Source organism: Amaranthus tricolor, chromosome 1, assembly GCF_026212465.1.
Source record: "Amaranthus tricolor cultivar Red isolate AtriRed21 chromosome 1, ASM2621246v1, whole genome shotgun sequence".
NCBI classification, from domain to species: domain Eukaryota; kingdom Viridiplantae; phylum Streptophyta; class Magnoliopsida; order Caryophyllales; family Amaranthaceae; genus Amaranthus; species Amaranthus tricolor.
In genome coordinates, this window is record NC_080047.1 from 9,542,212 (window position 1) to 9,556,770 (window position 14,559).

The 14,559-nt window shown below is 30.6% G+C and overlaps 1 long non-coding RNA gene across 1 annotated transcript; it reads right to left on the reverse strand.

Annotated features, from left to right (window-relative positions):
* Positions 1-6,450: 6,450 nt before the first annotated feature.
* LOC130824738 (uncharacterized) lies at positions 6,451-8,336 on the reverse strand. Its single transcript, XR_009046802.1, has 3 exons — positions 7,949-8,336; positions 7,277-7,762; positions 6,451-7,035 (listed from the first exon to the last, which is right to left on the reverse strand). It is a non-coding gene; the product is annotated as an uncharacterized LOC130824738 (long non-coding RNA).
* Between the last annotated feature and the right edge of the window lie 6,223 nt (positions 8,337-14,559).

A 14,559-nucleotide genomic window follows, 5' to 3' on the forward strand; every position in this document is an offset into this window, starting at 1 on the left:
GATAATTTTTCCATTAGAATAAGAGAATTGAGGAGAACAAACCGCTCTAGCCGTCTCAAACATAGGAGATGGTTAGCTATTGCCTATTGGAGGGAATTATGAGTTCATGAACTATTTGAATATTAAATTCTCAGATTATTTTGAATGGAATTCAACTTGAGGTTTAATTGAGTAGATTTAAGTTTCGCTTAAAGGATCACGACTAGGCTTTGATATACACTCTAAATGAGTAAATATAATTTATGAGTATTTTATAGGACCATTATTGTGTTCATATATATTAAGTATATTTTCTTTATTATTTAGAATTATTAATATCTGAAGGAAGTAATTGATAAGAAATTAATCAAGTATGACTCAGTAACAAAGTTCGTATATATCATACTCCTCAAATTCCGTGTAAGTAGAAGACACCCAATATTAGGGTGATAAAATGACGTATAAATTGATCCGAGTTAAATTATAGCTTTTCCAGAAGTCTAAGATTGATCCAACATGAATTCAAATTCAGTTGCATATGTTGCTCAGTCCTATATTTTGTTTCTTGGAGATAAAAAATGTACAGAAAAATTATCCAAAATAATTTAATATTTTTATGATTTTTCAATAATAATCTCACATATTTATTAACCATGAATAATCTCAAATTTAGGGATATTTTCCTAAAGTAAATTTAAGTAATCCATTGACCTACTATAGTGGGTAATTCACCAAAAAAATAAATTTAAAATTATTGTAAAATCAAAGAAAAATTTTGAAAATTTACAGAAAGAAAAAATAAATGATAAAGAAGTCAGAAAATTTTTTAACATTTTTTATTATTTTTTTCGATATTTTTTTTTAATTTTTCTCTTTTTAAAAAAACAAAATTTGCTATAGCAGGTCAACGAGTTACCTAAGTTTACTCTAGGAAAATACCCCTTAAAGTTGGGATTATTCATGGTTAATCAATAGGTGGAATTATCGTAGAAAAATTATAAAATTGTTAGATTATTTAAAGTAATTTTTCCAAAGATCTAAAGAGTTAAGGATTGGCTAGAATGAATCGGTCCTTTTTTCCATACTTCCTGTCAATAATTGTATCATTAAGGAAGATATTATGAGTTTAATTTCTGATAAGTACTTCTATTTTGAAAGTAAATTAGTTATTTTAAGTTGAATAATTATTCTTTCTGTTTTCTAATGTTCTTTTCATTTTTCGTCTTAATGTATATTTTATTACTAATTTACTATATATTTTTTATAATTTGTTGTGATGCGTATTTAGAGATATCAAAGTTTAAAATTTACTTTAAAAACTGTACAAAAGTGAAAAGGAAGAAAAAAAAACATACGGAGTAGTTTTTTACAAAATAGCACTTTTAGTATTAAGTTTAGTCATCCCTACACTTAACTACTTCAAATTCGTATGCAAGTGACCTTTTAATATTTTGGGGAAAAGAGAGGATTTTTAATTCCTTTTTAAGGAATCAGATATTGGCCCATTGACCTACTAGGCCAATTAAAACTAGTTTTACATCAAACCAAACGTCTATTCTTAACCAATAGAAGTTCAAATATTAATCATAGGCAACTATATGCATAATAAATTTCTTACAAATTCAATTTTCACATTATGAAGATAGGGTAGCTGTTTGATCTTTTCTTGGTATGGTAATTGTTTGATTTGAAAACAAGTGAAGCTATTGCTCTGATTTGCTCATTAGGGGATTTCGGCTTTAAATGGTTGAATAATTTTCATTTTAATTTGTCCTAATAAATTTACTTTTGTTTTATTTGTTGGAAATCACTTTACTGCTTTTACCTTTTATATTGTCTTTTATTTCTAAATATTCCATTAACTTTAACTTCATATATTTTTTATTCTCTATACAAAAACAAATAAGACTATTTGGGTTGGGACAGAGAAATCATATTGGTATTATGTGTTATATAATATATAGGTTGACCTAAAAAGCACACTTAAATTGAGTTTTCTTAATTGCATAATATATTTCTGACTATATATTTCATGGACTAACTTTATGTTATGTGGGTTTTTAAAAATTTTCGCTTCATCAGTTTCACTCTCTCACTCTGCTTTTGAAGTGCATCAAATTCCTCTATTTTTCTCTCTTCTTCTCTACCTTTTCCCTTCCCTCTCTTGTTTTCCTTTTTTTTCCTTTATCATTGACACTAAATGTTTAAACACTCTGTTTTGGTCGTATAACTTAAGCTATCAAATTTAAGAGTATGATGATTGTATGAATTTAGATGATAGTAATAACAAATAACAAGACATTAGGTAGCATCGAAAATTAAGAAAGATGAAAAATAAGGAAAATTTGTTGAAAATAATTTAATCTTTTACTTATCTACTATATTATTTTCTAATAATTTCATCTCTCATATGTATTTGCTCCTAGTATGGGAGGGGAGGGGTGGGTAGGGACGTAGGGCTACAGTGGTTCAAGGATAGGTTATGGTGGTTAATATCACTGGATCTGTTGGGAGTAAATATATAGTAAATATTAGTTTATTAGATAATAATGACATTAAGTTAATGAAATGTTGTTAGCAACAAGAATAAAGCAAATGAAACTAAATTTAGTGAATAATAATTGGGACTAGGAGGGAGCATGTCCTTATACATGAATGATTCACATTTCTTGCTTTTAATAATAATAATAATTTGGAACTCGTAGAATCTATTTCAATTGAAGTGGGTATTGGAAAACATGATGAGAATATGGACCCAAAATGACATATAATCTATTCCAATTGAAGTGGGTATTGGAAAACATGATGAGAATATGGACCCAAAATGACATATAAACATTAGTGCCAATATTTAAATACTCTGTTTGTTAATTTGAGTTTGCATTATAAGATTTAAATATATAAAAGCTTTTTAAGTCTTATGGTGTAATTTCAAAGAGACAGAGAGTATAAAGTTTCTCATGAGTTCCCTCAACTGCTGGTTCACTTCAATATAAATATCTACATTGTGCTGTGGAACAAAATGGATTCCTTTGTGTTGGAGCACCTTTGGTAAAGGTTGAGCAAAAAGAGGTCTCTTAATTTGGAAAAAAGAAAACACCAGTCATGCATTGGATGATTATGTGACCTAAAAATTCAAGTACACTTTGTAAATCTTTTTTTAACCTCCTTATGTTTACTGCCAAAATCTCAGGTTATAGTTCACTCTTAATTCAAGTTTACAAATTTACCGATCAAAGTAATTGACATTTTAAATTCTTAGCCACCATACATTGTTTTTGTGAAATTAATAATTTATATTTCTATGCAAAGTCATTGAAAAAAGAGTAGAAAAATAAGTTTGTTAAATGTTATATAAATAATAAGTTGGAAACCTTTCAAAGACAAAATTATTCGTCATTCTACAAAAGGAGTACTAAGAAGCTATATGTGAACTTAATATGTTAGTAAGAGTTCCAATTTCCTACCCTAAACCATTTATACAAAATAATTTAAATAGTAAATTAGAATTACATTTAAACTTTAGTCTATGCAACCATTAATTATATTTTCTAATAAAACATATTTTTAACTTATCTTTTTTGGTTTTCTAATTACTCTTTTTAATATATTAATATTGTTATGGGGCGTTCGTTTGTTTTTGCTAATAAAAAATCAAAATAAAAATTCACTAATCTAGTTGAAAAGAATGAAAAAAACAATTTCACAATATTAAAATATAATTATCTACTTAATGAAATGATCGAAGGACAAAATATGAAGAACAGGATTTCACCAAAAACACTGGTAGATAACAATCACTCATTTGTTAATGAATAACAAGACATGTGAGCAATGAACATTAATTTAAAAACCATATTCCTACTGCTGAAATTTCTTATTGGTGTCTTGTTATTGACTTGCACGTTTATGATTGTAAAAGTATAATATATTAACTACCTTGGGCTCCGTCCATTTGATTTGATTATTACATATTGGTATTGAATATTTAAATTGAATCTATTGGTGAAAGAGAATATTTTTATGTATCTTCAAATTTCTTGTCCTATATTATCGGAAACAATTAGATAGTATTAGTAATAATAGAAATGGATTTTTAGCGTAAATTTTGTTGTGATGTATTATGTTATTTTCATAGTGATGATAGTTTCATTCACAATTAAGTATTTTTTTATTTAGTGTTTTTTAATAACACCTAATATTACATTTTAAATGGCAATGAATGAAAATGAATTTTGTGAGAAAAAAATTGGAATAAAACAAGTATTTTCATGAACTTTGTCAAGTGTTTTAACTAAAAACTAAATGGACTACTAGGAGTTTTAGCTAAAATAAATAAATAAGATTGTGACACATAATTAATGAATAAAATGAGAATAATGCATTTGGCATGTAATATAGATAGATTAATACATTATAGATTAGACTGTTTCCTCAAACAATTATAATTTATCGTTATGTATTTTAACTATTTTCTATCATGAGTCTAATTATATTCTATTGTTTACCATTATTAATATTAAGACATGATATTTTTATGAATGATTATAATTTACTAATTACTACATATTTATTTTATTAGTTTCAAATATGCCAAAAATTCGATTGTATTGTAAGTTGCATGTTATAGGTTTCAATATACCGCAACAAATATGTAATTTATTTGTCATCTCAAGTTGTTCAGAAAAGTTGAAAAAAAAAAAGAAAAGAATAGAGAACATCTGGTGATCGAGTCAAATTAGAATAAAGTTTTGCAAAAGTTTCACCATGGCACCACTTATTGAGAAGTCAAATTATATTGGCTTAAATTTCATGAATTTAAGTGATATATAAATGCCCATCTCCACCTCTAGGTCCTATAAGCGTTAAGATAAAATATAGTATTTTTTTAATTTTTTTTAAAAATTTTAATATGAACTTAAAAGTTAAATAACTGTATGTTAAAATTATGAAAGGTAATATTTATGAGACTTTGTAATTAAATTTTAACTCAAAAATTCAAACATTCTATTTAACAAAGACTAAAAAGAATAAAGGAAGTAATAAATTGCAAGTCCCTGGAAGTCCTTGGACAGATGATGAGATGAGGGCCTTCATAGGGTTACATTAGGCTATGCCGCTATGGCAAACACTTCAAAGCTCCTTTTATTGCCTAAAGACAAACACCCTAGAGCACCTTAGACCACATTTGGTCTTTACCTTAAAAAACAATTATTTGATATAAACACCCAGCACATATGTTTTTCTTATTTTTGAATTTTTTTCTAAATTTTTTTTTTAGAATATTTCATTTAGTTTTTACTAAATTTTGAGGCACCTCACAATCAAACACTAGCGGCCTAAACTCTAGGAATCTTTAGCCTCTAAGAACGCATCACAATTTTAAAAACTAAGCTTATTTGGTTCATGAACAAATTTGTACTACATTCTATTCTTTCTATTAGTCCAATTTAACTGGACACATTTGTTCATGCAATAATTTTATTATTAATATTTTTAATTACATATAATTAAAAATTATAAAAAGTTGATATCAATAATCTTTACATTGAGACGAATCAAATAAAATCTCACATATAGTTATAACTTATATATAAAAAATAAAATATAAGATAAAAGTGATTGATAAATAATATCAAAAATCAAATAAGACTAATAAGTTGAATATGAGGGAATATCAAAGTGACTTAAAAATGAAACTAAATTAAAAAGAATTTAACATTCAGCTTTTCCTTCAAAGGGAACAAATGACCCTATAGGCCGTACACTTTTTTCTTGGTGCTAATTGAGAAAGCCACCTAACAAATATTTGTCCAAATTTTTCGATACACACAAAATAATAAAAAAAAAATGTATGGTACAAATCAACTTTAAATGTAACTGGAAATATATGAGTTTAATCTATTTTATGAACGTAAATCTAAAATTATTGAATTGAATTTAGAGTAAATAAAGTATGAGAGTAAAAATAATACTCCTTTCATTTCACTAGTATTTTTCCATTGTTATTTTGAAGGAATTTACTTCTTATTTTTATTTTGATTTTACTTTTTTATCTTTTTAAGTGGCCCCTAATGATTTCTTTTAACTTTTTTGTGCGTACTAATTAATCCTTATAATAAAATGGTTAGCATTTACACATGAGATTACGTTTTGAGTAGTCCCTAAAGATTTAAAAGTTGTGCATATCAAAATGGAAAGAAAGTAATAGGATGGAGGGAGACGTTAATAGAAGATTTTTGTTAACTACTTGACACATTATTAAAGATTTTTCTTTCCACTCTTATGATAAAGATTTAATTCTCATCACTTAATAACTTTATATGAATAAATATCCTTCCTCTCTAGAATATAGGGGATTATCCCTCTTAAAATGCACCAATTGCATTTAAGATGAAAATTAGTAAAAAGAAAATTAAGTTGGAAAATAAGACAATAGAGTGGTTAAAGTAGAGAGATAGTAAGTTGCGGATAAGATTAAAAGGAGAGTGAAATCATGGACAAAAAAAGAAAATTATGCAAAATTAATGAGATAAACATAAATAAAAAGTAATGCAAAATGTAAGAAATTGATGGAATATTATATTAACTTTTGTCTTCAAGCACGGACCAAGTATAAACATCATTCATGTGGGAAAGTAGTGCATCTTTTGGCATCATTCAACTTTCTTCACATGAATGATGCCAAGATAAGAAAATGATGCCAAGATAGACTGCAACCGAAAGAATGGAAAGAGAATACTTCATGGTTTATTTCCACATGAGGAAGTTGTAGTGTAGTTGTTTCTATCCTCAACAAATGGTCCCTGGCCCTTGCAATAGGGATTCTCTGACCACTTCCCACGCTAAGGAGTGGATGAACACTTATACTATGTCGACACCAACCAATATGTAATGTGTCATAGTCCAAAACAATTGTCTATTCTATCAAAGATGCGAGCCAAGTACATTTCTTAGCTTATGTGTACATATGAGACACAAATCCTCTAAGGCACAATATGGTAACGAACGAGCTCAAATCTTCGTTAGGTTATAACAACTCGCACGAAAAGGAATCTGTAGAGGAAAATATAAAGGGTCATTGGGTGTAGAGTATTCAATATCCTACAAGATGGTGATTATGAAACTTGGCTTATGACTCTAGTGAACCGTGAAAACACTAACGACACAAAATATTGAAGATAAATAAAGAAAAGACTATTGTAGCCTGAAGTGGTCGGGATCTAAAATCTTCTTTACTTAAGTTGTAGAAGTCCTCGTAGACTTGAAATACATGAATTGAAAAGTGAGATATTACCTTGTTTGGTTGAGCATAGTGTAGGTTGGAGTTGCTCGTTGAGGTAAGCTTCTTTCCTTTATCTTTTTGCTGGTGGCCGCAAACCTAGAATAAACAGTAAACTTCAACCTACACATTGCACTAACAGACAATTAGCTTCTCGTCGCCAGGATTTCAACATCAAGCTTTATACTTCTTTCTCGACGACGAAGTTGTGCATAGCACCAAAATCCATCATGGCACCAAAATAAAACCTATGGAGGCAGTAAAGATGCTCATTCTACATCTCATCGCAAGGATCGCTCCGCAATTTACCACATCAATTTGGATGTGGATTCTTGGGGTTTAATTTGATTGTACGCATTTCTCCTGCCCTCTCCCTCGAGAGCGTACGGATACGATCTGTCCGTTGCCTCTTCCTTGGACCCTGAGTTTGTGTGGGACGCTGGGTTGATGACCATGACCATGAATCCATGACCATGATCAATTTGGATGTGGATTGTTATTCTGCAAGAGATGAAAGAGATGGGTTAGCAAATCATTCTTAGTCCTTTCAAATACCAGCATACTGAAAATAAATTGCTCTACCCAAAAATTTACAAAAGGAAAACAAAATTTGTATTCAACACACAAAATGTAATGCATAACTTAAGCTTATATGACGTAATTAGACATGTTTAAAAATTATTTTACCAAGCATCTTCATAGATGGTCACCTCGAAACAACCAACTTAAAAACCTAGTATTAACACATACGGCCAAAAGGCTACTGGTTATTTGTCAAATGAACAAGTCAAATGATGAAATATCCTATTAAGTGATTCTAGCTTATGTCTTCTTCCACAGAGCTGCCATTGGCTCTTCTAGCTATTGTAAAGGCCAAAGACCTGTCAAAACTTCACCTTCCTAGTGCCTAACAATCGCACTCACACAAGGAAAAGTAAACAAAAATGCTATAATTCAACAATGAAGAACCAATTAAAAATAGGAAAAATTGATATAATAATCCAAGATTTCACCTATTCGCTGTGAATAATCCCACCTTTAGATTATTTTTTAATAATCCAATCTTTGCCCTTAATTTGCTAGCAACATAACTTTTTATTTTATAATAATTCAACCTTTGTCTCTAGTTTGCTAGCAGCATAACTTTTTATTTTATAATAATTCAACCTTTGTCACTAGTTTGCTATCATCATACCCTATTAGTATGCTGATAGCAAACAAAGTGTAAAGGTTGAATTATTAAAAAATAATCCAAATGTGGAATTATTCACAGTGGATAAGTGAAAGGTTGGATTATTAATATCAATTTTTCCTTAAAAATATCCAACTTTACATACTTCAGAAAAAGCAATAACATTTCGCTATCCCAATATCACTAAATACCTTTCACCTGACGTAATATGGGGATACACAACATTTCCCTTTAACAACAAAGAAGTCGTAAACACTATTTGCAACTTTACATAAATAAGAAATGCAACTAATTTATTATGTCATTTTTTTAATTTATTATAATTTGAAACTACAGAACAAAAATCTTTTGAGTACAACATAGAGTAAAAATGTGGTAACAGTCGCGATTGCAGTAACGAAACGTTGATGCGGTAACGGAGGTGATGCGCTTATCGTAACGTCTAAATATCGGTCAAAATCAAAAGATATCCATTGATACGGTATAAAACACGGGTTTTTTTTACACCTTTACATCGCGGGAAATATCGATTCGTTGTTTTTAAAAGACCTTTACAATACGGCCGGCGAGATGCGACGCGGTCTTGTTTTTACACTATGGAGTTTACCGATAAATAATGGACGCCTTTGGAAAAAGCACCAAACAGGAAAAAAAAAAAAAGCCAAAAACATGAAAATCTATGAATATGAATGGCCATCCCATCACATCACAGAAGTGGTTCACAATTCATTAGCAAAAAATTTTACAAAAATGTTCAACAAAAAGGTGTCCCAGAAATCTTAAAAGAGGATTTTCATGCACTAGCACAAAGGATAAGCATTGAAAACAGTTCAAGAATTCTATGACTGTCAGTCTGTCAACCAAGTACTTTGAGTAACAGCTAACTGGCCAAGTGCCAAGTGCCAACTAATTTGTAAAGGCCCTACATTAGCAATTACTCATACAACATGATTTTCTGTTGTTGTTTGCATAAAACAAAAAATGGTTTCTTGCTCAAGAGCCTTACATCAAAAAAATCCGACTATAACCAAATTAATCACTGTAGTTTAGTTTTGCTCCCGTGATTCTAAGCTAGCCAGCTAGATATGCACACAAATGTGGGACATGTTACACAGCGAGCAACCATATGCACATGCACCGAGGCAGTTTTAGGCACGTATAAGATGAGGTGTCCGCAAGGGCGAATTCAAAATATTAGTATAGAGTGGGTTGCACCGTCATCTCTACATGTGTACAAAACCAACTGGACTGAGTTTAATTGATAATATGGTTTTTAGTCAAATAATCCAGAAATTTGCCCCTTAGTGTCCATAGAGCACCCATGAATAAAGAATCTCAAATATTATTTTACATTAGTTTTGAATATATAATTTTAGGCCGTAAAATTCCAAAAAATGTAAAATAAGAAGGGCTAAATTATGTGCATTTATACCCGCACCCCTGGAAATTGGTATCTGCAATTATGGGACAAGGATTAGTGTATTTCATTGAATCAAATCTTCTACACTAATTACAATTTTCCCTTGATTTTAGGAAAGTTGTTGGGTGTAATTTTCCTAAAGCTGTTGCAATCTTGCGTCTTCTTTCTGTACGGACAACACAATTTCTTGACTACTTTTCACTGTAGAAAGTAAGTACTCCCTCTGTGCCTCTCAATTTACACTGTTTTTTGAATGATTGAAATGGTTGGTTAAGATGAGAGAGAATAAGTTTGTAAATGAGTTTAAAAGAAAAAGAGTAGGACCATTATCATTAAAGAAAAGGAAGAAAAATCAGTGAAACAGACTAAAATGAAAAGTAATTTTAATTGAAAGAACTAAGGGAGTAACTGCAGTGACTATGTGCATAATTTAGCAAGAAATACCTCAGTCCAACTAATAATTCCATCTCCAAGAATGTTTTTCAGCAACATAATTGCCGCTATTCAGCACCCATTCCAACATGATAATATTATGAATACTAAAGGGGATTGAACTGAGAACAACCTGAATTAGAGTAGTTGGATTACCATGGACTTTAACAGAAGATATCATTGCCATTACTGGTATTTGGTACAGGACATTGTTAGTTTATGAGAGACCTGTTACATCCATACTGGAGATAATTAATCATCTAAACTTTTTGCTGCTTATACCATCTAGTGTGCAAAGCAAAGGCAAAAATCCAAGTAAGAATAACCAAAACAATAAATTAGTCAATCAGTTTATTACAGCTCCGAAATTGTTTAGAAGTAAAAATCAGGCAGACTACATTTTACCATGTTTTCATCCAGTGTCATCAGGATAAGAACGATCTGAAGTGGATATAGATACTCATAAGTCATAAGCCATCAGGAAAGTCACCTACATTAGTTATAGCACTGAGACTAAAAACTAACAGTTATGTCCCATGGGTTTTGCAACAATTTACTTTTTAGTCCGTTCCATAAGTTTTGCTATACTTCTAATTGTGGCCATGATTTGCACTTATTCTTTAATTCTCATCCACACGTTTCTCTCACTCCTGCAGAAAACATCCCTTTTCTTCCCTTGCCTTGGGTTCCTCATAAATTGTACTTTTAGCAAAAATTATGGGACTAAGGGAGTACAAGCATCACAAATCAGAAGCACCATCATGAAATATAGAACCTAAAATCATGTGTTCAAAAATATCTTCATTGTTAAAGGGTCCTACAGTTAATAATTCATGTATCTTCACAGGTTGATTGCTTAGCATATAATGTATCGATCAAATAAGTGCAATAGAATGAAATTATTTTTTTATTTTAAATAGTCCAAGGTCAATATTGAACACAGTACTAACCACTTGCAAGCGCCGAATATCAGATGAGCTCATCCATATCTGGTTTAAGTGCCTGCAATGCAACAGCAACAACATCAACATCAACATCAACATCAACATCAAAAATCTGTACAACATGAGTGTTAGTCATCATAAACTTACAAGAATGCCCTAATCCCTATATTACTTATACAAATTTAATATGTTATCCTCGATATCTCAAAGTAAAAGTTAAGTTCAAACTACAATAACACTACATTTATTTTTTATGTGTTTTGACATTTAAATAATTAAGAAATATATTATAAGTAAAGGAGGGTTGTATCACACTATCACCCCATGGCCCCATCTAAAAGAGAGCTGGAACTGAAATATCATGCACCAATCTGCAAAACCTACATAATGCATATATCGACTAATCCAAAAAAACTGTAGTGACTAACCTTTCTTTATCAAGAACATTTTTTTGTTTCACTCATTAATGTTGGAAAAGACTAAACCTTAAAAAAATGGCTTCGTATCCTTCTTTTCATGTTGTAGAGTTAAAGTATATAGACACACCTAATACCAACTCTCCAAAGGTAATGCATTTGAACGAAAATGAAATGTGTTAACTAGAACAAGAATGACCCTTAAATTTGTTAAGAGATTTTCCGACCAAAATTATTGTTGAAGTAAGTCTATGCATTGATGTGTGCGTAGAGATATGGAATTCTATGGGTGAGTTAAGTGTAACTTAAAGTATGGGTGTTTAAGTGTATCTTAATGGAGTGCATAAAGATGTGAATTATGATGGATATTAAAGTGGTATTAAAGTGTGTGTTTAACCATGGGAGTCAATGCATGAAGTTATGAAGACATTAAAGTATGTTTTAAACATATGGCTTAATGGTGATAGTTAAGTGTATAATTAATGTATTTAATGGAGAAGCTTAAAAGTCCAAGAATCTGGCTCTAAACGACGTACTCGTAGAAGGCCTAAGATGCTGTTTTTCGACTGTTCATGTTCTTGGAGCTGATTGTTATGCTATTAACTTAGGGCCTTAATTGTGTATACTCATTAGCGCAATTACCCTTATAAATAGGGAGCTTATATGCTCATTTGTAATCATATCAAACACATCAAAACACAAACCCCTTAGCCTAAACACAAAGCCCCACCCTCTCTTACTCTCAATTGTAATCCTTCATTGTAAGAGTTTTTAAAACTCCATACACACCTTCGAGGACGTAGTCAATATTGGGTGAACTTCGTAAATACTTGTGTCATTTTGCATTGTTAATTTCCTTCAAACATTGTCAATTTCATTAATAGTATAATTTGTTCATCAAGGTACTTCATACCTTCGATCTTGCTGATATTAGAGACTCTAATCTAGCTCTCATTTCAATTATACTAACTTTACATTAAAATTCCCACCATTTAATACCTACAACCAAACGAGTCACAAGGAAAAAAATAGTAAAAAAAAGAATATATATATATATATATATATATATATATATATATATATATATATATATATATATATATATATATATATATATATATATATATATATATATATATATATATATATATATATATACAGCCATGCCCTCATGTTACCATGCACGAAATCAATACGTATCAAGTGTTGCTCAAGAGGATAATACTAATCCTAGCTAAACAAAAGCCTTAAATGACCTAAAACCTTGGCAAGGGGAAGTCATACTCTTAAATTGGCTTCTCTCCTTCCTAGGGAACCATTAGATTGCCAACAAATTCCCCCTTCAACAAACAAACAATTGTTCATCCTTATTTTCCACGATCCAAGAAAATCTTCACCCACTGAGATACTAAACCCTGTTCATTCCAATTTAGGCAAAAGATACACCCCAAAGATATAATTCAATCATAGAAGAGTAAAGACAAATCATAGTTTAAAACAAGGTCGTGCCATACCACATTGATCGCGCCCCAAAGCTTTTTAAATTTGCCGAACAGATAGTACCTGCGTTGTAAAGATTTAAAAAACCATTATTGCGTCACCATGCCCACTACCACGATTGCGAACATTGACACATTTTTGCACTATAAGATATATAGACCATTTTTCCTTAATTTATAATTACTCAACTTGCAAAGTTAAAAAATATTTTATTCAATACAAATTCAATGAGTGGTTCAAAGCATAGAATGAGAATCAATAGGAGTTAAGAAAATCAAAAACAATACGCAAACACCTCTAAAGGCCTTTTAACATGCTCGTTCAATTCATTATTTATTTATTTTCATTTTTTGGGATATAGCAACACAAAAAGTACATTACATTGCTGCCTAAGGTAGTTCCTTCTTGGGACGGGTAAGAGGGGGGGTTTTAACATTGCTACATAGAAAAATTAGTGAAAAGATTGCCATTATAACTGAACAACCAAAAAAAAGTTGCAAAAAATCACATGCATTGTCATTGAACATCCTCAACCCTTTTTGGATTCATAGTTTAAACAAGAATTCCTAAGCATATGTCTACATAAAAAAGAAAAGGGGTGAAATTGTCATATAGTTCTTGAAATACAATTGGGATTCACACATTGTTTGCTATGTCTCTCTTTCTTCCCCTATTTGACATCATGCTCTCAATGTGGCCACTAATTTTCTAAATATTTTACCCAATAAAAATCTCATCTCGAAATATTTTACTACAAAACCCTCTTATTTCACCTTCAAGTTTTTAGATGTTTGTGTTTTCCTTTAACAAACCCCAAAATAAATTTACTTCTTATGTATATCCTAATAATTTTATAAAAGTTACAAATACTACGACTAATCTTCGAATAAAATTATTATAGTTGTAAGGTAATTTTTGTTGAAATTTCTTTTCCATTCTCCAAATAATACACTCCTCAATCTTCTTCCTATGATTTTTCAAATGAAAGATTATCTCCTTATTAAATTAATCACCCATCTCAAGAGCACAATACCCTAAATGGTCCTTACGACCAAATAATTCTTCTACTCTTCAAGGCCCTCACGGCCATACTCAAACTCCACACCATTTCGGCCCTCACGGCTCAACCCTCTTTTTGTGGAGCCAAATCATGCCACCTCACGTACTCCTTTTGCTACTAGACTAGGCCCAATACCCTTTGTCCCCCTCAATTTACAAATAATCCAAGTGACATAGCATCCTCTCAATTAATTTCACTAGCCTAATAACCTACCCACTTAATATTTCCAATACACATCGACAATCTTCCATACGCATAAACAATCCAACCTCCCCTCCCCCCTCCCCCCTTTCAAATTCATTATCTAGGCACATTATATAAACTAGACATTGTA